Source organism: Limanda limanda, chromosome 20 (assembly GCF_963576545.1).
Source record: "Limanda limanda chromosome 20, fLimLim1.1, whole genome shotgun sequence".
In the NCBI taxonomy this organism is placed as follows: domain Eukaryota; kingdom Metazoa; phylum Chordata; class Actinopteri; order Pleuronectiformes; family Pleuronectidae; genus Limanda; species Limanda limanda.
Window position 1 is genome coordinate 11,734,329 of NC_083655.1, and position 26,759 is coordinate 11,761,087.

The 26,759-nt window shown below is 41.1% G+C and overlaps 1 protein-coding gene and 1 long non-coding RNA gene across 3 annotated transcripts in view; one reads left to right on the forward strand and one right to left on the reverse strand.

Annotated features, from left to right (window-relative positions):
* Nucleotides 1–26,759, forward strand: part of myripb (myosin VIIA and Rab interacting protein b) — a 102,038-nt gene that overhangs the window by 5,456 nt on the left and 69,823 nt on the right. The gene's annotated exons all lie outside the window — the stretch shown is intronic.
* On the reverse strand, nt 10,353–11,702 carry LOC133026981 (uncharacterized). Its single transcript, XR_009683244.1, has 4 exons — nt 11,240–11,702; nt 10,903–11,018; nt 10,690–10,783; nt 10,353–10,598 (listed from the first exon to the last, which is right to left on the reverse strand). It is a non-coding gene; the product is annotated as an uncharacterized LOC133026981 (long non-coding RNA).

The window sequence follows — 26,759 nt, forward strand, 5'->3', positions numbered from 1 at the left end:
GGAAAGTGCTTGGATAAGTCTCAGTTGTTGTTGAAGCCTTGGGGCAGTGCACCCCCGATAGTCATTCTTTATCCAGTGTAATCTTTCACACTTTCTTTGTGTTTGGTAATTCCTGGTGCCGGAATGCAGCCGTCTCTTTCCCACAACCGTTGTACCAGATTATTCGAAGGTGACGCACTAGCAGTTTGAATTCGTCGGTAAAACACTGGAATAAAGTTGTGGTCAGACGAGTGAGGCCGAGCTGTAACCACAGGCTTATAATGTCTGAGTCTGTATACCTGTCAGGTTTCATATTGGGTTTAATATGTCTCATGCATTCAGAGGCTTTAGCGCTCTTCTTGTTTTTTTCTATTCCCATAGTTGTTTCTTTCAGCTCTAGGGGATATGACAGGCAGGGACCAGGAGTCACGCTGCGAGGGCAGGATCTCTCTGAAAGAAGGTGGCAGGGGGATGTCACTCTGTGCTGGGATGGAGCTGACCTCTATTTCCTCCTGTACTTATCCTCTTGCCTCTGTGTCTGGAGAAGACACGCACATACACACACAGCCCTACAGGACGACTTCAAAAAGTGTGTTATTTGTTAGAGCCGGGATAAAAGTCAATCGGCTTCTGTTCGGCCCAAATGGCTCTTTATCCACGATGATTGATAAATTGGTTTAATTCGATTTCCGAGCAGTAGCAGTCGGAGGATTTTGCAGGTCGTTGCAGGCCGCTCCCTTTGGGCTGCACTGCCATCTCCTCTATTAGAGCAGCACTAAATGGGGACCAATCAACTTCAACTTTCAGGCCTAAGTTCATGTCCTTTCATAGCAGCTGCTCAAATTTCAATTTCCGACTTATTTCCTTCATACACAGTCGTATATCAACTGTGGAGTGTTGAAAAGTTTGTAGTTTAGCTTCTGTGTTGGATTGATTTGTTTCTTTAATGAGGCGGGTTTTTCCCAGACTAGTGAACTAATGACCCCAACTTCTCTCCGTTGAGTGGAAAATCCAGAGATCTGGAGACTGGTCCAGCGCAGCAGCTTTACGGCTGCTTGAATAGCTGCATTGTGTTGAACAGACATGTATTATTCCTTCCTTCTCTGTGTCTAAGGTGTTTATTCGGTGCCATAATCCAGCGTTGGGTCGTATGTTAACATGTGACGTTCTTTCCCATGAATCGGCCCAAAGCTGCGGGGATGTAACGTCTTGCTACACGTACGCAGAAGCCTATCAACACTCTCTGTGGCTAATCGCCGGCGCCTCCCTCCATCTTTAGAATGAATGTAGTTTTTTTTGTAGCAGCCAGGAAAGCAGGTCGGGCGGAGCTATTTTGGGCTGTTGTTCTTTTGGTGCGGATTAGCTGTGTTATGTTATTGGTGTGAGTCATGTTGGGATGTGGGTTGTTTTGATGTGGCAGGGCTGTGTAGGGACATATTGATCTCATCAGCTGTGTCTGTGTGTGTCTGTGTGTGTGAGTGTTGTTTCTGACCTTTCCATACAGCCACATTGGCAGGCATATTCCCAGCAGAGTTCATTCATCAGAATCACCATCTGCCTTGTTGGCCAAGTATGGGAACACATTAAATACATTTTTACATTGCTCTCAGTATGTCTACATAGATGTAAACATGCAGCTGGAACAAGGAAAAATGATATCAAAGACTGGTACAAAAGTACTTATATTACAGTGTTTGATGGTCTGGATTGTACAGTACAATAGCATGTGAGAAGAAATATGCAGTGTATTGAAAACACTAATGACCAAAACCATAAAAGTAGACACCATGAGAGTATGTAAACAAGTCAACTACTGTATGACGAATAGAGGACAAGTTGTGCAAAGAAGATCCACTAAAAATAGAATACTATTTAAGTCATCCTCTTTCACGATCTGCCAGTGATAGCATTATAATTGTTTTGAACCGTTGTACGTATGCTAGTTAAGCTAGCTAATTTTGTCTTAAGTTTTCAATCCTATTCTATTGTTGTTTCCTCTGCTACTGTCTGGTCTGCTTGTTGTATTTCTTTGTCAGCACATTTAGAGGACTGCTGGGCCTCGGCAAAGGTTTACATTCTCCTGAGTGCCATTCATGTGCAGTGTTTGTGTGAAAAAAGAGGAAAACCCTTTTCTTACAGTAGAGTTTTTAATTGCATCGGAGCTGCTGTGTGATTGTTGTGTCCCGGCTTGTTTACAGTAATTTTTTAATGATGTCAACCTGCTCATCTAAGACAGTACCACGTAGATTTATAAATGTCAAAATGTAGATATCCTGCAGTGGAAAATGTGTATCATTTCAAGTTGTTTTCATATTTATAGTAAATGGTGAATTGTCACTTAATTTTCAAATACAACAACGACCACCTCCTCTCTTGTTTCCTTGCTGAATACTGATCAGCGCAGTTTCGCTATAATTTGCTTTATGCGTTCGGGGCTGGTGAGGTGATCTGTGCAGCCACCGCCGACTCTGAGATTTCTAATTAGTTTTTAATATGGCCCTTAGTAGATGATGTTAAATCTAATTAAACTTAATTAGTAGACAGAAATATAGTCCCACTGACCATGGCAATTATACATGGACATGATTACGCATACCGTGTTCATTGTCTCAGTCTCCCTGTGTCTCTGTCGGATGCAGTAGCTTTTTTAACATTGTAACTGTAAACCGTGTCGGCCCTGTACTTCTGGGGGCCCTAAGCAGGATAAGATTGGGGGCCTTGTCTCGCAGTGAGAGGCGGTGAAATATTTATAGAACCAGATATTGTACAATTACAGCCCTTATTCCTTTGCAGATTAAAGCATCATCTCGGTAATTAAAATTAATAAAGTCAGACGTTTTCACGATTTTGTTGAACAATGCAGTTTTTATTTTCCTCTACAAACATTCCGGATGCAAAAGGTGCAAACGAGCAACAACTAAAAGTGCCCAAATAAACAACAAATATTTAGTTGCCAGGGACATTCCCTCTTTTTCATTTTCTTCTCTTTCTTTGGCACCTTATGTTTTTTTCCTCAGACGTTTTCACTATTCAAATCAGAAACTGTTCACCTACTGAGGTAGGGGGCGCTGCCTCCCAGCCGCAGGTTGCGTTATGTATGTACGACGTTGTTGCCAGGTTTGGATCGAACAAACATGATGATTAGCAAACGATGCAGGGTTTTGGGGGCCCCTGGTGGCTACTGTGCCCTAAGCAGCCACTTAGCAGTTTAATGGCAAGGGGCCGTCTCTAACTCTAAAAACTAGAAAGATCACATATACTTTTTTAAACTCACTCATATGAAATATATGTTCTTATTGTTCTTATTTAACATTATGATAAACAATCCTGACCTCTGGAGTTGATGTACAGCTGCGCCATCTTATCAGTCATGTAAATAGCTAGTAACAAAGCCTGTAAAATAAGTTTGCTGCTCAGTATTCCTACAAAGTGTGCATCAGTGTGTGTGAGTGCCTGGGAGGTACCAGACTCTCCCGCGCTGCACTTAGTGTCCTAAGCATGTGATGCATTACGGCGTCTGATGGAGGAAGATTCTGATTTCCCCCGAGTGTGACAAATCAGCAGCTGCACCGCGCCGCCGTCCTCTGGAGCTGCTGAGCCCACGGGATCGGCTGATGAGATAGTGAAAAATAATCCGCCCCAACTACTTGTGGCACACTCGCTTTCATGGTTCGTACATCGCTTCAGCATTTCCAGCTGACTGAATAGATCGTTTTTCCTCAATAACCTTGCCTGGGCGAGCGTGTTTATCTGTGTGTGTATGTGTGTCTGTCTCTGCAAGTGTCATTAAGCCCCTGTTCACTCAGGGTCAAATGGATGTAGGGGAGTGGATCACTGCTCGGCATTTCTCTAGATTACCTGTATACATTTCCACACTAATAAACTCTGGAGTTATCAACAGGGAAATTGATGCTTTATTTAATTTATCTCGAGAGTTGGAACTGAGAATGATGCCACACCAGGAAATCGTTTGGAGCCAGAGTTTGCACAGCATTGATTAGGAGATGGAGCCAAGGTGTTGAGGTCCCAACTAATTAAAACCAAACTTACCGTAAATATTAACCCTTGAATAAACATATGTGTGATAAGAACCGAGCAAAATAAAACCATCTTTGAAAAAAATATTTTGGTCCTGTTCTCATCCACTAACATGGAGGAGGCAGGATTTATGACCTATACTGCAACCAACCACCAGGGGAGCTTTGACTTCACTTTTGGAGCGCTGTCATGTTATCAAAATGTTTATTGGACAGGAGAAACAATGTAGAAAAGATTCATGTTTACATTTTACGTAAAGACATGTATGTGAATTTTTCCTTAATTCAAGTTCTAAATATCTGGTTCTATTTGCGTTTAATATTTTAATTATTTGCAATAAAGTGCTGAACCCTAAAATGTCAAGCGTCAATTACATTTCTTAACGTCTTAACAGTTTGACAGAGAACTTGTCAAAAACATATATTGGTATCATAAATTCTTAACTCTCTAATTTTTTTATCAGCATTGCCCCCCCCCAGAAAACCCAGATATTGGTCCGGATCTAGTTTGAACTTGAATTCCAATTACCCATTTTAAACATAGGTCTTTTTAGGACAGACTGGGAGCAGTTATGGTCCGTCCACAATTACCTTCATATTCGCCCATTTCTGCTCTGATTACTTGTGCAACTATTTGGAAAAAATGTGTTATCTCACCTTTTCTGCTTCCTGAATATCTACCTTCCCTCCATCAGTGCTTTTCTTTCCATTCAGTGGTCATATCCTCATTTGCAGTGGCCTGGTTGTGTTGAGACTGAGCTCGGTGTTGGACGAGCTGCTCTCTGTCCACAGGGAGTGGGTGATTCTGGGAAAGGCAGCAGGGAGACTTTCTTTTTGTTTGAATAATTGCCACACTTTTCTCACCGAGTGGAGCTCTTCATTACGTCCCTGCAGGCCGAGAGACACAGGACTCATTTACCTCTCAAAAAGCCACTCATTCATCCCATTGACCTTATCTCCCGCACGATATTGAAGTGATTGAACTTTGCCATGCGTGTTAATTTGGAGGGACTCTGCTTTTTTCAGGGGTATTTGGCAGCGAGGTTCAAGTGCTTGGACACAGTCAGTTAGCTGCAGCTTCAGAGCGGGACTGTCTTCGTGGGAGTTCTGTGTGAAGGGAAAAAGTGAAGGATCCTCTGAGGGATTACAGTGTCAGGAGGAGGAGGAGGAGAGAGACAGACAGTACGCTCTGTCCGAGGTGCAGTCTGCCTCATTACAGAAAATGGATCCTCCTCTTCCTTTTGTGTGAGCGCTGCACTGTGGTGTTCTTTAAACCTCTCTGTATTCAGGTAATGTTCTGTCTCTGTTCCAGTTGTCTCATTCTTCCCCCGAGGTGTCTTCACTGTCATCATCCACCCCGAGCATTTCAATGCAGTGTGTGAGACTGAATGACGATGCTGAACAGAGGGGTCTTTAGTGGGGGAAGGACAAAGAGGAACATTTACATGTAGCTTGATCAACATTTTCAGATTTATTTACTGACAAATTGAGATTTGATTTCTTAAATTAAAAGAAATACACGTCCTATAAGGTTTCCTACAGATGGTTTCCAATGCTTCAATGTTGAAAACAGGATGAGACGTCATGATTGAAAGCTGAGATTGACTCATAATTGGTTTGGTGTGTGTATTGTTGGGGGCGTGGATATTGAACTGCCTATAATACAATAAATGTTTAGTATGAATTTAACAAAATATAATATCTTAGAGCAGAATATTTAGTCAGTCGAGTCATATTTCCAGCAAAAATTTCCAATTATATATATATTTGAATAAATAAACAATCTGAGCTTCACAAGATTTATGTATTAATTTTTTTATTTAATCCATAGCAGCCCCCTTGTGAATGGTAATGAGAGAGGATAAAGAATAAAGAATTTGACCTTTTAAAGTGTTGCCTTTAAGTGTGCTGCAGATTTTAAAAGATTAACAGGCATTGTCTTTGCTAACGGGGCTTACTAGCATGCTTCCATTTGTGGACCAATTAACTACAAATGCGTCATTCCAAGTGAAAGCAACTAAGCAATACCTCAGCTGAGGCTTGTTTGCAGCGGAGGTAATCATCATTGATAATGGAGGCAGCAGACGGATTCGGCAAATTGTTACTAATATTAATCCGTCCTTTATTTTGCACACGTGCTTGTATACACTCACACAAGCACACAAAAATAAATTACCATTGAGCTTTGGCTATAGACCTGTTCTCCCTGATCTCCCTTAGTTTGCTAGATCTTTAACCCCCAAACCTCAAGTGCTCTAATTTATGAGCGTACCCCAACATACATACTGTAAATTAGAGTAGCTCACTGGTATTGACTGTGGAGCTGATGGAGAGGTTTGCTAGTGGTGGTTGTGAGTGTACAAAGGATGGGGCACTTCATGAAAGTCGATGTCCTAACTAGGATAGCTGTGCAAACCTGTGTGTGTGATCCAGGTACTACTCATGTTTTCGGGAGATAAATCTGTTCCACTGTCACATTATGGGGACTTTTCTTCCTAAATTTTAAGGTGAATACATGTTTTAAGGCTAGTTTAGGTCAGGGTTAGGTTAAGGTAAGTCTGTAACTATGGTTACGAATTCTCAAGGAAATCGTTCTGATTCAATGTAATGTCGAATGAAGTGTTTTTTGTTGTATTAGATGTTGAAATGTGAAGGACCTGATTCACGTCTCCCCAAGGACCCTTTCTGTCTTCCATCAGTCAACACCACTCAGTGGAGGAAACATGCTTTTCATTTCTTCTTTCGTCATCATCCTCTTTCTCATCCTTTGTTCCTCTTGTTTTATAAGAAAAATCAATGGCACCACTGTATGTCTGTGTACAGTATTTGTTCTGTATCTGCCGCCTCCTCCTCGGTGCATGTCGAGGTGATGGCTTCATGATGCTGATATGCTCATATGGCTTTGCTGAGCGCCATTCGCTCTCCCCTTGTATTTAAACACAGTATTATAGCAAGAACCACATAAAACACATCCAATTAAAACAAGGCCACTTTTTCTTGCTTTTATGATTTAATCTTGCTTTTATTTTCAGGGTTTTAATCCTTCACACTTTTAATCTGTGCTTACTTTCTTCTTATGTTTTACGATATTTTATTTTATGCATCTTGTTAATCCTTTTTTATTATTCCCCTTTTCTTTGCTTGTGCTTGTTATTCACTCTCTGTGCTTTTCCAGTTCTACTTTTAAAAGCCATTTGTAAAGGGGTCTGAGATCAGATGTGCTGTTTTTAAGTCTCTTTTCATGATGATGCAGCCTGTGTTGGTGATGATGAGAATTATTTGCCATTTTATTACAACTAAATATTTATTTTTTACTGCGTAGTAATGGCATCCTTTTAACTGCACATCTTAGAGTAACTGTGAAAGAAACCATTAAGTTGCATCACCCGCTCTGTAGAGCCGGCTGCGCCTCCTTTGTGCTCTCACCCGTAGCTGCATGCACTCATCAGACTGTGCTGCAAAGTGTGATGGTTGATATTTTGACAGAGCTCAGAAAAACCTTAATGAGCCTCTTGGTATTTGTTGACTCTTCAAATGTGTGTGTGTGTGTGTGTGTGTAACATGTGTGTAAATGCACAGTTTATCTTCAGTTTTCTCGGAACTCGGCAGAACCGGTCCCAGTGAAAACCAAGCAACTCTCCCCACCCTTCTCATGACCTTTCAGCCACCATCAGAGTAAATACAGAGGAGGGCGCACCAGATCATTGCTACCTCCAGTTTATCCAAATTAAAGAGGTCTTAAGTATCGTGATATTGTTAGAAACTTCACTAACCACCGTGCTGCCCTCTAATCAAACAAAAAAATCCTTTAAACCCCCCAAAACATTTGAAAAAATACACAGAAATCTAAATGTAAAGATTTATTTGCTATATGATCCATCACATTTGAAGCGTTCAGTCAACCAGAGATCGATTGACACGCAGTAAACAACACGGGGGTTGACTTTAGTTGGCCAGGCTTCCATGAAGACTGTACCCATGACTTGTAATCAAAACAACCCAGTAATGACAGCATGGAGTCGTCCACAGCTTCTACATCACCACCATTAAGCATGGCTGCGGTCTGAGGTGAGAGGAGCAGGCGCCGACCTTTTATATGATGCATATTATGTAGGGTTATTTCAGTCAATATTGTCTTTTTGATGAAGATGTATTAAAAGTGTGCATTGGATGGATTTATTCTGAGAGGGTTAAGGTTTTCATCTCAACCTAGAGGAGGATTTAAGTCTACTCTTCTCTTTATCTGAATACCTGATGCTTTTCTGTCCATGCACTGTCACATGAACCGAATCAATCAAGCTTCACCCGATCTCTATTGTTTATCGGGGACGCCACTCTACCACCGGTGGTCGTTTTTCAAGCGGTGTGCGTTTCCCAGGGGAACCATCGCTGCTCGAGCGACTGGTTTCTGGAAATTATGAGTCACAGCTGGGGCCTGCGGTTGGCTCGCCCTCCTCCCTTTAATGACTGCAGGAGTCGTGTGTTCTGATAAAACCGTTGCTTTGGTAATAAAGCAGCAAGCTAAACACAGATCCTCCTTTCTCAAGTGTTTGCTGATGGAGGGGTTTTGAACCTTTTTAAACTTGAACCCAGAGTAGATGATGTGAAGCTTGCAAACAAAAAACCTTCTCTGATTATTCTGTCGAGCACTGATAGAAAATAATAAAAGGGGAAACAATAATTGAACAAATTTGGAAAAATTGAACGACGTACAGCATTTAATTGATTTAATAGAGGAGAATTTGTGACATCACTTTACTCGTCATGTGGAGTATCACTGAGGTGGTTTCAGTTGTGTTGCTAGTAGCAACCACTACTGGCACAGTTAAAGTCACAGCTTAAACAAACAAGGTGTCATTTCCTTCCACTAGGTGTCTCTCAATAATGACAATAACAAAAGCGGTAACATTTTAAAGTTTGCAGCTTCTACAGATTAGGAGTCTGTTGGTGTTGTGGGCGGCGTGGTGGAACAGTGGTTAGCACTGTTGCCTCACAGCAATTCATTTTTGATTCAAATCCAAGTCTGGCCTCTCTGTGTGGAGTTTCCTTGTGGGTTTTCTCTGACTCTAACTTGACCTTAGTTGTTAATGTGGGTGTGAATGGTTGCTTGACTCTATATGTCAGCCCTGCGATTCACTGGCGACCTGTCCAGGGTGTTCCCCCGCCTCTCGTCCAATGACAGCTGGGGTTGGCTGCAGCTCCTCCTGCGACCCTTCAAAGATGATAAACTAATAATAAATGATGGATATTCAGGTGAATGTCATAAAGCAATTCATTGATTTTCAATATGATGGTCAATAGGACAATGACAACCACGTGACTGTGACCATATCTTATAATTTTCTGATTGAGATGATTGATCAATATCTTTAATATTGTTCTACAAAACCATTCCAGTAGTTTGACAATCACTTCCAGTCAAACCCACAGAGACCAAATGCTGTCGTCAACCTTTTATTGGTACAGTCTGTGTAGCTTTCTGCGTAGCTGCTTAACTACACACAGCTACACAATGTGTGTTTCTGTACAGAGCTTTACATGTGGTCGTGTGGAGACGTCATTAAGCTTTGTGGGACGTGTATGATCCTGCATTTTTGGAGCTTATAACAACAAACAACAAACAAAACAAAAAGTGACGGGATTTGTCGACCTTTGAAACGATCCAATCTTTAGTTATCCCTCCTCGCACGGCTCCAAACTTTGTGGGAGTAAAATACAACAAGATGTTACCCACCAGTGCTTTTTGAAGACTAAACAGGAATCTACACTAGACGAAAAGCAGTATTATTGTCACAGTGAACCTCTACGGACAGGCCTAATCCCCTGCTGTAACCAACTGTTTCCATGATGTTACCTCGGCGTTCGCCAGTGAAGACAAGGTGGGTCTATCGGCGTTTGCGGACCTTAAGGGGGATTTGGAGAACAAAGGAGAGAGCCGCGGGGGGGCTCGCTGAGCCTCGCGGACCGATCGCGACGTGTGATCTAATTAGCATATGAATCGGAGTCCAGCCGCTGGCTAGAACCTCTCTCTACTCACCATTGGAGGAAACCACAGACCCTTGAAACTAATGTCACTCGTGATTGGTTGGTAGAAGTGTTGCTATTGGTCACCTTATGGGTCATTGCAGTGCACACGTGGGGTCACAGCATTCCGCACGTGGGGTAAGCCCCTCCCACACAATATTTATAATAAAAATGTATATATTAATATGTATTATTATTTATAAGTAAGCCTTTACCAAAAGCACTGCAGTTAATTAAAACTAAACATTCATGTGATGCTTGATGTTATAGGTGAACATATTGTACAGGGAACAAATGTGAACAAGGTATATGTGGAGTGAAAGCTTTATTTACATACAGCAAAAATATTGTACAAAAACTCAGATGAGGCTTGAAATGTTTCTCTGCAGCCTCTGGGTCATGACTTCTTTGTGGGACTCTTCTCCAGTGTGTAGACGTCTGTGGTGTGTAGCTGTGAGATCAGTGTAGCTTCCAGTCTTATATGAAGTGTGGGACACAGGTCGGTGCGCTCCTGGCTGTGGAAGGATGGATCCATGTCATCTGTCCCGCTTCAATCAGCTGTAAACACATTCAGTAAAATTAGCACAGTTCAATTACAACATACACCTTTACATGTAACTGGAAAATTATTTAATGAATATAACCTTACCCTCTTTCTTCTCCGACAACTCCTCAATGCTGATGTAAGGTCTGGTCGGATCATACTGGCTCATAGTGTGTCTTTGTACGTCATGGACAGGCAGCTGGAAAACAACACATGTAACATGACTTTATTATTAATAAACGGAAATAGCCGCGCTGCATCACCGTTGGAAGATCCACAGCAAAAAAACACCAAAACAATTCATAAACAGTTACTTACATTCAATGGCTTCATTTTCTGCACTTTAAATCCGGACTTTCAGCGTCTCAGCCTAACGCCTCTTTGTTTGTGTGTGTGTGTGCGTGTGTGTGTGTGTGTGTGGGGGGGGGCTGAGGCTGTGAAAACATACAGAAAAAAGTCACGTTGATGAAAAAACTTAACGAGAACAAACTGTTACATCTAAGTAATTCATACATATTTACACATGCACTAGATCTGCTCCAGCACTCGATGCTGTATTCGTATTTAAGCAACTTTCTCGCTATCCCAAAGAGTGGCGGACATGCTTTCAGATGTACCAGTTAGCTTAGTGGTTAGCATGGCGGCTCTAGCTCACCGTAACTCAGGGACTGTGCGCCCGTCTTCTCCGCCTCGACTCGTCCACACCGGGCCCGCGGCTCTGCCTCCACACGCACTCATCTTCTCCTCCAGGGAACAGCGTCGTGTCGACTTCAGCAAGTTATTTACCCCGAAGACAGAGTCACTCGTACGGGACAAGCTAAACACGACCCGCTTCCTGTCTGCGGGACACTCGACGCTGCTGCACGGCGTTTACGAGGCTCTGATTGGACGAGTCCATCAGCTGATGACGCGAGCGGGTGACGTGAGCAGCGGTTAATTCATATGGGATAAGTATTTGACTGAGGCCAGGTTTATTTTTTGTGGTGTTTAGTACATTTACACACATGATTCACGCTGTTCTGTGTTCGTAACCTTATAGTTGAATGCACTTATCGTAAGTCGCTTTGGATAAAAGTGTTGACTGTTTTAATGGAATACTGAGAAAGTTTAATAACAACAATTAGACAATTGAAGTTCAAATTATGAAGGAATTTAAGCTCTATATTGTGTCTCCTTTATATTTAAAATAATAATCAAACTGAGTGGAGATGTATGTTGTATCCAAACAGCCGGCTGCTGTGTTTTGTCACTGTGCAGTCCATGGGGGATTAAATATTACTATTTTTATTATTAAATCATTAAATCAATGAATGTTTCATAGCAATTTTGAAAGTAGTGGTGAAAAGGTACCATTTATAATTCATGGAACAGCTTAGTTTGCCATTGACATGTGAATTTGATGCCAGTATTTTGGGAGGACAGATATTTTTATGGAAAGCCAGTAGAAGTTTGGAGCTTACAGGACACAGATGATCATACCCAGCATCATTTATTTGCTGGTAGAGGTGTGGTTTACACTTCCTCTGTGCATTTAACCAGCACAATTGAAAAAGTGACTGTAATCATGCCACTCTGTACAGTTGTTGAGATTTAGGATTGGATGACAATAAAAATTTGAAATAAAGTGCATTGTTTCATTTCTTTTGACTGCATTGACCTTTGTTCGTGGTATACAATATAATTCATTATAGCACACTTACTTACTTAAGAACAATTTAAAATTTCAGGTTTAATATTTATTTTAAGCCTGGTTTACTCAGCCAGATAGTTTGTTGGTGCCTCTTACACATTGGTGTTATCTGCTCTCAGGGAAACTGATTTGCATTTGTGAAGCTCAGAGCATTGTCATTTGCATGTGAAAGCGTCCTCTAGGAGTTGGAGCAGGGGGGGTCAAATCTCAACAGCTCACAGGCTTGACAACTGCAGGAACCCTGAGCGTTTCCTTTGCTGCCTGCAGATACGTGTGAAAGTCGTTAACCGAAGGATGTGCCAACACTTCTCTGCGACACAGATTGACACAAACGCTTCTTTTCATGCAGTGCTAACAGCTCTTATCCGTCACTCAGTAGCTATTATAGGGGCTTCTGTACTGTACAGTATTGCACCATGTTATTGAGATAATTTTGGATGGTGTTCTCTGTTTTTACATTTCACAAGAGGAGGATTTAAAAGCCTTTGATGTCATTCATGCTGCTAAATCTAGTCCGACGTTTTCCACTCGATTAAACCCTGTAAAGGTTTGGGCTTTCTCTCTCGTTTGACTGCAAATCTAATGTAATGTCTACGCTTGTAGCAGTCAACTGCAAAATATAGACTTTCTCCTCGCCTCTCTGCTCTCCTGTATGAAACTGTCACCAGGAGATAAGCTGCGGCTGAAATGGGAAGTCTGCCTGTGATGTGTGGTTTGTTGAGGAGGATGTGGCGCCTGCAAGGACGGGCAGACGGTTGGGATGGTTAGAGAGAGCCGGAGAGAGATAGAGGGAGAAAGTTGGAGAGAGGACGGAGGACAAACTGTTGGAGGATGTTTTTCACTCCGCCCTTGATGAGACACCAGAGATGCAGATGCTGTGAGCGCTGCCCCATTAGCTGAGGCTGCTACAGCAGCTGCTGTGTGTTTCTATTAGACTGAAGAGTTCTTGATAAAATGTGATGCTTTATGTGTATGCATGTTTTCACAGACACGTGTGTGTAGTTGTTGGAATCTTTTAAGGGGCCCTGGGAGATGCACAGTAGATATGCCAAAGTGTACTTGGGCAAGACCCTGGGCCTTAATTGTGACTGACGTCTTTGATTACAATGTGTTAATGTTGTGTGATAGAAAAAGTGTTGTGCATGCGACATTTACAGTATATGAATGTGTGTGAACAGGTGAATGTGACTTGTACTGTGTAACGCTTTGAGTGGTTGATAAGACCAAATACAGTCTATTCTATGTAAGTTATATTTACTTGGTTGTATTTGTGTTTAATGGTTAAATATAGATACATGATATTAGGGGCTTGATTATATCACTGTTGGCAACAGGCCCAAAAAATCCAGAGCACGCAATCAATCATATAAAGATGAAAACATTTCTCTGTAACTCTGATTATGTGCACACAATGAAGGTCTTTTCTGGAAACCTATTCATTGTATATTACATAAAGCTGATTTAATTATACGTCTTTACATCTTGGGATTGGAGGACTGATTGCAGGTCAGCAGAAGCAACCCTTGTGGCCTGGATGGCTGAAACCCAGCTGAGTCCATCCAAACTTCCTCTGCTGTCGTAATCTTTCTCCTTTTTCTCAAACAACAGCTCAGTTTTTTTTGGCACCAGCCACATATACGTAGCCTTGTGTCGAAATTCCGCAATAACAAGCAGTGGTGCATTGCTCAAATAAGGTCTCAGAGCCGAGGCGACTCCTGAGCGAGGAACAACAACAGTCTGGGAGCCCCACGCTGTGATGGAGCACCACAGTCGCCTCCAGTTACTTGCTGAGTCAGTTCCAGTTGATTGAAAAAAAAAAAAAAAGCAGGACAAACTCGAGCTGTGGCTAAACGTCTTTTGTGATGACTCAGCGGAAAGGACACTTTTGCACGCTTTAGGTTTTGTCACCTGATCGCTATATATTTTTTCCTTCTCCCTCCTCCTTGTATAAAAGCAACTCTCACTCTCTGTCTCTCTTTTGACTCTTTCCATTTTTTCCCTCTGTGATGGTGGTTTTGGCAGCGCTGCTAATACCTTCGCCTGACATATATTTCATTTTTACAGGCTGAGAGGAGGCTGTGTGGAAGCCCGTCCAATATCTCTCTCTCTCTCACCTCTGTAGTCCATCACTCGGCTTGTAATGTTCAGTCATCGTAAACACTTAGGTTTGTGCAGTACATCACGGGTAGTGGATTAAGTCTGGGGCGGACTGCTCATCTCCTGGAGCCCATTTGTTCAGAGCTGGAACATCGTCCACTCTTCATCTGTAATTACAGCTGTGGTCAGGTGAAGTAAAGTGAAGAGGCCGTGTGGAGACATGTGGACCACATTCACAGGCTCCATTACACAGTGAGACTTGTCAAGGTGGTAATCTTGTTCTCACGTACCTTGTTTGGTCAAAACTTTTCAGTTTAGTCCGAACCAAAATAACAGGTGGGAAAGGTGTCTCGGACCAAATCTGACCGAGACCCATTGTGAGACAAAAGACTAGATGAAGCAGAGGCAACCAGCAGGAGAGCTTGTAGTCTTTGACTCCAACAAAATTATATTTGAACGAACACATTTTGCATATCAAAATCAAATGTAAATAATGTAACAAATACATGAAGCTTGGTTAAGGCCGTAGTCCAGACTTTCAGGTGTGAGTGAAGTCAAGCTAAGGTTTGTTTCAACTCACAAAGTTGAGTTATACAGCTTTAATTAAATAATTAATCAATGATCATTTAACTTTAATGATCTGTTATTGTTTAAGCTTGATACTCTGAGTTAAAACAACTAACCATGTTACATTATCGATTAAAAGAGAATTTACTTTCTCTTTAAAGAATAGTGCACCTCCACACAGTTTCAACTCAGATTTTCAAGTTAAAATAACAACTATGTTCACATTAATTACCATTTTGTGTAGTATTACAACTTGTTTTTAAGCCAGCAATTGATTTTTAGTTTACAAATTAGGTAGATACATTTTCATACCCTATCTTGACTCATAATTGTAGCTTCAGTAGTTTCCTGAAACATCACACCGTGAATACACTAACAACTCAAATTCCTTCAAAAATGTTTATTGGACAATTGAGTCAACTCGCAGCCAATACTTAAAATCTAATGTAAAGGAAAACACATGAACAGATGTGTATCAAAGTCACATCGTTATCTTTAATTGCCACTAAGTATAGAGCAAGCCTGATTTTATTATTATCATTATGAATATTATTGCTGTGAGACTGTGGCGCTCAGGAGTCAGACTGACCCTGTCGATCCGCTCTGTTTTATTGTTGGCCGGTTGTGTTTTTTATGACTGTGTCGCCCGTATCGAGAGCTTTGCACAGCTGCACTCCTCAGTTGCCAGGTTGTGTGAAGCTAACACAAATATGTTAATGGGGCTCTGCCGCTGCTCTTCGAGGGGGTTGCCAGGCCCGACCGCAACGCCGGATTGTAAAAACAAAACGGCACAGAAAATGTTCTTGTAAGTGGGTTTGTGATGTTAGAACAACATGCATATGGTTCAGTGTGTAAATATTTGGACAAGTTTGTCTCGGACCCCAGCTCGTTGGATATTGAAAGGAAAAAAGTGCTGAGTTTCAGCTTTATTTTCGACTGTTTTCACCCTATGAACTGTAAATAAATAATATAGCCCTTACCTCCTATGGGCATAAAGCCCTGTACTGTTCAACCAATATAGATGTGTACACCTCCAAAGCTGAAAGTCAGCACTTTAAATCCAGGGTTTCTTTTGACATTGTGATGGCGTAGAACCAAAACACATCACTTTCCTGATAGTTACAGACTTTACTGTGGGGCAGGGTGGTGCTGCACCAACCATATCCAACAATCCATTCTCTCCCTCATCTTTAAAGCGTCCTTCATTAATGGACAGCGAGGGGGAAATACAAATTCCTCTAATGTGTTTGAAATACTCTCATCTGTGTGCTGTCTTGGAAAATGACCTTCTCCGTTGGGCCCATAGGGAGCACTGTTGTCCATGTTGTCAGGACTGGGCTCCAGCGACTGTTTACACACATGGCTGCACTTTGTCTGTCCCACTGACTGACCACAGGCCTCAGACCAGACCCATTGACACACAACACGCCAGTCTATTCTGAAACCACAATCTCAATCTGTTTATTTTTTAATTTTATAAAACTGTCCTTAATGCAACCAGTGGTGACCCACATGGTGCTGAAGATGTTGAAATTTAGTGATAATTTTCTTTTTCATATTTGTCTTTGTTTTAAGTGCAATGGAAAAAACTGACTGTTTATAGTCATTTTAATTTGTAACTCTGTATAGTTTTTCTGTCTAATTGGTTCTGCGCTGCCCTCCTTTGGAGTCAGGTGTCACTGCACATTTTACTGCCCTGATTTTCTCCACTTTGCCTAATTAGCTTGACGTGAATTCACGTCCCTGATTATTTTTTTAAATACTATGATACTGAAACATTAGTTTTTATTCAAGGTCATTAGGCTTCACTGGGGCCTTTTCAGAAGTATTCTTTTGGCATTTCATGTGGGATGTCGACCTGAAAAGTTAAATGAGTTTCTTTGTAAAGCTGAGTTCTACGGGTGTGTGTGTATATTTAAAGTTAAGTCACACCGAAGCTTCTGGTGGATATTGTCCATGTGTAGGCTAATAATGGCTCCCTACTTTAATTTCCGGGGTCCTCCTGAGGAAACACACAGAAGCACACACATGCAAGTTGTTTCAAGGATACATTTCTAGATGGAAATGGGCTAAGTGTTTCCTGTGGTTGCGTGCAGTTTTGGATCATGTTACTTTGAGCCTGAACTCGTGTGTTCTTCTCACTGCAAACAAACAGATTTTTAAATCTGTGGAGAAATTCCCTTTTGTGTTGGAAAGATTGAATTGCAAATGCTCTCAGACTCCAAACGCTAACATGTTAAAGCGTTTCCATCTCTTTTCCATGCAAAGACTAACTCCTGCAGACACCCAGTCAAACCTGACCACATTTCCACTTTCAGCGAGCTACGTCGCAGCACAGACAGGCTGTTTGTTTTGCTCAAACGCAAATAGGCCGTGAATCGTATCTCTTGAGCTGTACGGGATGATCGTAATAATTAGCAGACCGAAAGAAGACACCCGTATAACGTAGCTCCAGACGACGGCGTGGTCTTGAAATAGCCGGTCGTTGCCTGAGCACTGGAGCAGGCAACGCGCCGCAGAAGGAGTCGACGGAGGGAGGGAGGATGTGGGTGACGGGGAGCTGTGGTGGAGAAGGGGAGCAATAATTAGCTGAGCTTGTCATCCCAGTGATTAAACACTGATTTAGAAGCGTGCACAGTGGGTTCAGGGAGTTAAATTGGCTGTGCTGCTGTTAGCAGTGACGTGACATGCGAGGCCCGGGTCACTGCACTGAAACGCAGAAGGGCTCGCTCTCTGTACGTCACTCTCACGCCAGAAGTGACGCAAACCCACCGGATGAGTTCGCAACTAAGCTCTGATCCCGCCGATGCTTAATGAAGAGTGATGCTTCAGCTCACCTTTATATACGATGATAAACGAATATCGTTAATGCTGCTAAAAGAGATTGTTGTTTTTTTGCGTTATCTTGAAATATGAAATACTGCACTAATAAGTGTATATGGAGAAACGCTCCAGTGAGTAATGTGCCTTGTTGTTTTCTGTGTAAAACAAATAATTAGTCTTCTCTACAGATTCCCAGCAGCGTCTGATATTAAAAAATCTTTGTAATACTCACATGAATAACAGCTGACATTTCATTGTAGCTCCTGTATTTTTTGAAACCTTATTTCCCACCGAGCACTGCTGCACTGATGAATATTACAACAGGGCAATAAATCAACTGTTTTCTATTTTCTCTTTCAGGAATGTTTCATTTCCTCCTAATTGTGAGAATGTTCTGTACATTTATTTCACGCACCACTCTCCCCTTGCAGACAAACTACAGTATTAGGGTTTAATGTTGAAGTGAACAATGTACTGTCATCCTGGTGAATTTCAACACCATTAATTGTTTTCCTCATGCACAGTTGCTCCTCTTTTCTCCATGGTCTGCTTGGCTCGCTGTTCTCGGCGGCAGATTTAGCCATTTAATGAACAAACCCATTTCATACAGGGAGCCTCGCGAGACATAATTTATGATTAATGCCAATGAAAAGAAAAATACTTTTTCTCTAAAAGAGCGTGTGCAGCGGGATGAATCTTTTAACATCTGACTCAGGAAACAGAATTTGTGATTTATTTGTTTAATTTAATAACATAAATATTGTTGATATATTTCAAACATCACAAATGATTAAGTCTAATGTGATTTGGGTCACTCATCCTGACAAATTGACAGATATTCCTCACCTGACTGCACTTACTCAACTCTCGGTAGTGTGTTAGTGCCTTGCAGCTCATTGTTTTGGATTTATTGGCCATAAAACAGAGAATAAAGTCTGTTCCACTGCTCTCATCAGTATTGTTTTTGCTTTGGGCAGCTGTTAGCTCAAATGGTTATTGCTTGGCCACAAGCTCGACTCCAAATGAATCCTAATGTTTAATTTCTGGAGGATTCTGTTTGCTAACATGTCCTGGACAATAACTTTAGCAGGTGACAGTAAGTAATTTGCTGCTCACAGTAAATGTAGAAATTAACTTTAAATTGAATCGTGAGGGAAATATTGTCCATTTCTGTTGTGTTTTCAAGCCATTGAAAAGTTGTTGGCAAGGGTGCTGAATAAGTTTAAACTTAAAAATAAAATGTTTTTTTCCTATTTAACCTGACTTCTAGGTCTTTTTCTAGGATTTCAAAGATTAAAATCAACAAGGCATGAAGCTTTTAGTGTGGAGTCACGACAGCAACAGCTTTATTGAAGGTTTAATGGGTTGTACAAATACACCTTGAGATGAGCTGGTTTTCTGAAGATGCAATTTTCCCCTGGAGATTTTTTTACAAGAAAGACTCAGGCAGAATGAAAGGCTTGCGTGTTTCCTTAAACACAGCTTTTCGTCTCCACTTAGCTTTTCACTTAGCAGGTTTTCAGACATCGATTGTGTCTTGCAGGTTGTTTCATGCAGTTAGTCATGGAAGCAGTGCATTCAGCTGAGGTACTTGTTGTGGATCATCTTTTACTCTGCTTTTAAATCCCTTAAACACTGATTCAGAAAAAATGATACCTCCTGCTTTTTAATATACTGGACACTTTAAAACCAATACTCAACCTATGAATACCAAGCTGTTTTTCAAATAGGATCAAATCTGTGTGAAGGAAATGATCTAAAATGTGTTTTTCTTTAGATTTTATGTATTATTTACTTCTGGCAGAGCCAATAGGGGTCTATACAGTTGAGGCTTGGACGTTATGTAACAAATTCTTAATCATGGATCCTGTTTGTTTGTCCTCTACATGACATAATGACTAAAGTTGCAATTTTTTCCCGTGACAGTTCCCAAGGTAACAACGAGCAAAGTTGCATTCGACAACAGGAGGATATTCTGCTGTAGAGGCTCAAATTGCTGGGCCACAGTGTTATTTATGGCCCCACTTTGTATTAGCGACACTTTATCATCCTTGTGTGCTCCACCCAGTGTTGAGGCAGCAATTATTATTCTCCCCTCTCCTCACCCCCCCAGTTGAAGTTGGGTATATTTATTGTCTGGTTTCTGATAAGAAACACGGTTTACAGAACGTTTAGTGATTTACAAAGCATTGAAGGGAACAAACTTTGTACAGTTTGAAGACGTGAGGATAACTGTAGCATTAACACTGCTGTGTTGTCCTCTGAAATCATTTTCCTATATTACTCTCATATTTTACGGCCTCAGTTTGGGCTAACTGCCGATAGTTTATTGTTTTGTACTTGCAGGAACCTGCAGTGGCACAAATTTAGTTTACCACGAGTTCCTGCCATACCTCCATGCAGGGACTTGCATTATGGCAGTCTCTCTGTCATATCCTGTATTACAGCCTGGGGATATTGTAACCTGCAGCACCGGATAATGATATAGTTTTATTGATACTTTGCCACCATGTCAAGGGAATGTGATATGCTCCAAGCCAACCTCTGTGTTGATACTTCAGATTCTGTTCTTTTAATATGCAAGTATGACAGGAATCATTTTACATGTTGGTAAATATATTTTATATTTCCAAGAGTTCTATGAGAAGATGTCAGTCTTATTTCTGTAACATGTTAACATGAAATACACAACTGCTAGCAGCCGGCGGGCGGAAATCTATTCTACTAAAGTATTTGAGGATTTATCTCAGGTTAATTAGAGTAAATACAACTATTCAGATAAATTGAAAATTTCACTTGCCATTTTTCACTTGTAACAACTTGACAAGTTGAGTAAATACAAATGTTAAGTAACTTTATCAAGTAGATATAAAGTATAAATAGGTTAAGTGTAGTGATGATATTTAACTACGTTTTTTTTTTAAAGGCAATCAGTTTTTTTCAGTGTAACAAAACGTCTAAAATGATACCTTGTTGGTTTAAAGTAGTTTTCCAGTGGTTTTCCTGAAAACATATCTTTATTAGAATGAATTCCCTTTAAAAAAAGTGATTTTTAAAACCCAGTTATATAGAAAGTTTCTCAAATGCATGACTTTTTAATGATGGTCATTTGGCAGGCTATGAGGGTCTAATGGGAAACATTATTCCATTGGATTTTGGCTCTTGTTGGAATAGTTCACACTTCCATGCTGTCTAAGCCTCTGCTGCTTTGATTTTAACCTTTTTCTACTTCAATAACTCCTGTGATACACTAAATCGCTTGGTTCCCCTTTGTTCCCATGAAGCGATTAGCTACATCCACCCTGTTTCCAGTCTTAATGTACAGCTAAGCTCATTGGTTGCTGAGGTTAGCGTCTCATTTAGCAAACATGTTAAACTTTTCAATAAAGAAAACAGTTTACTCTTTAGCAGTTATCCGCGTTGGTTTAGTTAAACGACAGCATGAATTTGAGGCTCACTGTTTGGTGTCGAGGTGTGAGGGTGAGGGTGACAGCAGAGTGGGTTATTGGGGCTAATGGGCCTGGAGCTCTGTATGAACCAAACCGTGTGGGACACAAGTGCAGCTACCGAAGCAACAGGTTGCAGCAGTGATTCATAGAAACAATAAAAACAGACCACCACTATGTGGAGTTCCAGGCTGACAGGGGGGTGGGGTGTGCGTGTGTATGTGTGTGTGCAAAAAAAATGGGGATTGAAAACGATATTGAGGGAGAATTAAAGAGGACAGATCGGAAATGAGGGGATAAATACATTTGTTCAATAGAGGTGGGAGAGAGTGTGTGTTTTAGGAGCTTGCTCTTTAATTACCCTCACTTCACTTCTAGCATTAACCTATGCCACCTTGTCAGTCATCCCCTGTTGCCATAACGACGCTGGCCCCTTCTAATGAGATTGGCTTCGTATCTGCGTGTCAACCGATTGCAGATTAGGATTCATCAGCATGGCCGACACGTCTGAACGTATAACGACAGTGATGCGATGAACTGCTTTTTCCCATTAATGCCCAACCGGTCTGAATGAAGACTCCCTGCCCTTCGTCACAAACACTGCGTTTATAAACATGATTATCCTCCTGATATTCGATATGGAAGTCTTGCAGATGTCTAACATGGAAATTAACTGGTCAAAATTGAAATCTCTGTCGTCTCGTCTGCCTGAAATAATATTCGAATGCTCATACCCAGCAAGGTATCATTACGCAGCAGCTAAGCCTGTCTTAGGGATTAATGTCTAGATAAGGATTTGTTCAGCATTAAGCCAGAGTGCACTGATGCTCATCTCTGCATGTCATCCCATCTACGTGACCACATGTCTGATGTACACAGATGCACATGTCCTTGTTTTGTTCATGACAATGCATGTGTGTGGGGGGTATATGATTAAGCTGTAAAACCTTACTCTCTCTGTGGAAATCAAGTTGTGAATCCTTAAAGTCTCGAGTGATTCAGTCGAGTTTGGGTTGGAAATTGTCGGGCTGTGTCTCTGTACCTACTGGTTTCAAACAGCAGGCGTCCAGCTATGACTCATCCATGTGTTTTGTACTTTTCCTGTCCACACACACACACACAAACACACATACGCACACACATACACGCACAAACACGGACAAACAAAGTCTTTCCAAATGGTAATCCGTTTTCTTTTCTGCTCTCTACCCACATTCATCTGGAAATCCCTGTTTGTTTGCTTCAATCCACTGTTCCGCCCCCTCCCTTTTACCTCTCTATCTCTCCCCTCCCCTGTTTCTCTCTGTCTACTTTCTTTTAACTCACCCAGTCCGACCGCCTCACACTGTCTCTCACCTTCTCCTTTTGATTGTCTCCTGTCGTCTGTGTCTGTCTGTTGTGATTTGTCTGTGGCTCGAGGAGGCATTGTTGTCCTCCCATCCCCTGCCATCACATTGACACTGTGAGGACACACAAAAACCCTGGTTCAGCTCATACGGCATGTTAAGACCTGCGCTGCCATGTAAGCAATTAGTCAGACGAGCATGTTGCATTATTATATAATGCATAATTTACAGAAATATACTTTTCTATAGAGCCAGGGGGCAATTAGCTTAGCTTAGCATGAAGCCTGGAAGGAGGAGGAAACAACTCTGTCCAAAATTATATACTTCAAGATCCAAGAATACTGGTTGCAGCTTAATAATTCACAGACCTGAGAGACAAACTCTTTGCAAAAAAAATTGGAATAATCTTCCCCCAAAATGCCATATTTGTCCATAACCATGCACTGAGAGAAGGATTACGATTTGTATGCAAGATATAACACTACAGCCTTTTTCCAAGCAAAAATACAATAAATATTACCCACCAGCAACTCTAAAGCTAAACCTTTGTCACCTGCTTATCATATTTTCAAAACTTAGGAGTTATGCTGTTGTAAATGTGGCAAATCACCTCTTTGCCTCCAGTTTATACTTTAGTATAAAATTATTTATATACATCCATATATAACTTGGGCAGATATTATAGTTATCGCTTAGACACAAAGCATAAAGTCATGTTTCCAAAAGTCCTGGTTTATTCCTTTAAGCCTTAATTGTTTGCAGGATGAACGATACAGCATTTATCATCGGCCGAGAACCAAAGACAAACAACTATGTCCAAACCTCACAAATACACATTTCACCACAGTAATAAACTGTTTTATTCTTTTATTTTTTTTAACTTTGGACAGAGCCAAGCTGGCTCTCCTTGTGTTATGATAAGCAAAAATGCTGAATAATCCCATTTCCTAAAACATAAATATCTTCCTTTTACCATAAACTGTTAGCAGGATACCACATTTTAAAGAAAGGTTTGAAGCAGGAGACGAAACAGTCATTTTTCTTACCAACTAGTTGACTTCATATTAAATTGGATAGATTCTTTGCAGTCATGCTTCAAGAGATGTGTCAATTTTTGAGCCCCTTCATGATGAGATAAATCAGAGTCTGATCCATAGACTGTGACTGAATCCATTTTGAACTTTCCCTTTGGCAGAGGCCCATAATTCTCTCTATCTGTCTATACGCCAGCCAGGTTAATCCTCATTAACATCAACAAGACACTTGAGAGAACAGTTTGTCATGTACATGTGTGGCGATCGGGCAGAGAACACACACTCTACACACAGTCAACTGTTGGGTCTCGTGGGGTTTAATAAAGATTTATATCACCGCAAATTAAGAACCATTCCTAAGTTCAATAAAGGGTCACGTAAAATCCACTTTAGTTTTAATAAGGTTTGGTGGAAAACAAAAGAATGTAGAGGCAGCTGGAAAAAGAAAACTTCAGAATAATCAGAATTCACAACTATTTTTAAATTTACAATGAGTGCTTTTGTTTTTAAAACTGCCTGTAAAATCACATGAACCGTGAACCCTCTCTAGATCTAACGGGCACCAGAACTTTAATTAAGTGGCGGCGGAACTGTCCTTCTGTTCCTCCAGGGAACAATTAAGCTGCAACACACAACAATTTTTTTAATAGACTCATTAAATGCAGCTATAGTAGACAAATAGGCTTATTGCCAGTGACTCGTTGGTTAGTGTGTGTTTACAAGCTGCGTTGTCATCCACAGCTTTTCTTCTCCGAGCCTGGATCAAAGCAACTTTGAAAGGTCATCGTCAGACACAGCTGAATTATTAGAGTCTATAGGATCAATACAGTTTCAAGTCGCTAACAGCTTTTTGTGTGATTTTTTTCCCCGTCATTGCTAATGTTGGCTGACATTTATGTTTTTTTCACAGCCATGTTTTATAGATCATGTGATTTTAGTTTTTTGTGGTACGAGTGAGCAAATGACCTAGATTCAAAACTCCACACGCCTACATTAGAACGCTGTCATGGCTAACGGAAAAAGTTGCCTTCTGACATATCCAGCAGATGCAGAACCAAATGAGCATGATCTATGTTTCTGGGCATTGTTCGCTAGTGTTAGCTGATAAAAGACAAGAAATGGAAGTACAGAAATGCCAAAGACTTGTTTTGAAACAGTTGCAGAGACCAGAGACCTCTTAAGACCAGACCATCTCATTTCAGTTTGGCCCTCAGAGGAGGCGACCCCTGAAATATTGTATTAGTTATAGCATTAGTTCCTAGCTCCTTGTTCTACCTAATGCCTGGATTTTACGCTTGCTAGTTGCATCACGTTCTTCACGATCCGCCAGTTAAGTTTAGATTTCAGTTTTTTTGTACTCTCAAACACCTTTGACTGCTTTTCTGAAACTCCCCCTTTGCTAGCTAGCTGCCTGAATGTTGTGAAAAATGACACTAAAGGCTTGAAAACACAAAGCTAAAAGATGCTGATAGGAGTTGACAATTCTCAGTGGTTTTGAGACTAAGAGCAGATCTGTCACATTTCACCAAGTCAATTGAAATAAACACCTCAATTATCTACTGCAGGATATAATATGTCAAAAAGGTTTTCTCACCGTGCTTCGATTATTTGTTAAACTTAAAAGTAATAAACCTACCCCTGTACTCTAAGTAGTTTGTGTCTCTGTAGTGTCTCCTGAAGTGGTTCAAGGAAGTTTTTTATCTTTCACTTATGCAAGGATTTAGGTAAGCTGTTTACGTTACAGCTCGTAATCGATTTGTGGTATTTTGTTGGTATTTTGCCCTTTTCAAAGGCATTCCCCATCCCCTGGCAGTGGGAGACGGCTAACAGCAATTAGATGGGGAGATAAATGGCTGCCATCGAGAGCCTGTCTGTTTAGCTGGGAATCGGGGGGGGTTGTGAAGGTTGTCACTCGCTGATGGTGAAGTAAACACACAGCGTGCCCTTGCATGCAGACTCGACTCGACTGCCTGCCAAGTCTCTGATCTGCCAGCGTTGGATCTCCACCGACGTGCCATATGAGCGTGAATGGAGTGTGAGTGCGCTCATGAGAGAGAGATATTTCTTTTGAGCTGTAGCATAGTGGTGCTGCGACTGTAATGAGTGTCAGTACAACTAAATTATGTTGCGTTAAATGGTCAAAAATGTTATGAAATCCAACGGTTAAGATAAGGTAATAACATCCCATTACTGCATTAACAAGGAATTACTGCACTTCATAAAGAATATATCTCACCTTTAATGTTGTGTTATTATCAAATGGAATTGGAAGGAGTGTAATTACACTAATCAAAGTAAATTACACATATAATTATATAGTATAATAGATTAGAGGGCAATTCATTGCATTTACAGCTTCAATTCTTTCTCAACTGATGTGTAAGAAAATGTTATGGCATTTTAACAACTTCCTGTACATAATTTAACGAAATAAAGCCTACCAAAGCCTCAGCTGCTCTTAGCTCTATAGAGAGAATGTGTTTGTGTGACCTATCTTCTAGTGTCACAATATTCTGTATTTTGCAACTACCACACTCTTCATTTATCCAACTTAACAAGAAACCCACACACACTCAATGGCGTCTGTATGTAGGGCACCATTTGTCTGCTCTTTAAGGCCATATGCTACAGTGTGACTGATGAGTCAATGTCAGGTTACCATTGAAGGGGAATGGATGGGGAGTGTCAGGGCTGTGTCGGCCCTTGTCATCGCTGTCACTGAGGTTTGTTACTTCATTAAATTGAGTTACTGAATGGATGACTGGCCAGGGACATTAGCTCCGGGGCTTCAGTCAAGATCACCTCGAGTCGAGTCCAGCATTGACCACCAATCAAGCAAAAACCATGTATCTGCCACTAACAGGACCAGGATTTTAATTTGGGGTTCTATGAGAAAAGGTTTACATGCTGTCTTGTTCAGAATATGTTTTATTTTACGCATACTGTACATTGCTACAACCTCTGTCTGAAATGCTCCATTTTAGCTCTTAAGCCACCTAATCTGTTGTGATTGGTCAACTGCTCGGAGTGTGTGTTGGAAATATCCCGTCCCCTGCCCAGAGGGTTCTCGATCAGCTGTAAAGCCCTTAGCTGAGTGTATCGGCTGGAGCTCGCTACCGTGCCTCAATCGCCAGATCGCCACTCCACAAGATGGCAGCATTCTTATCCAGGA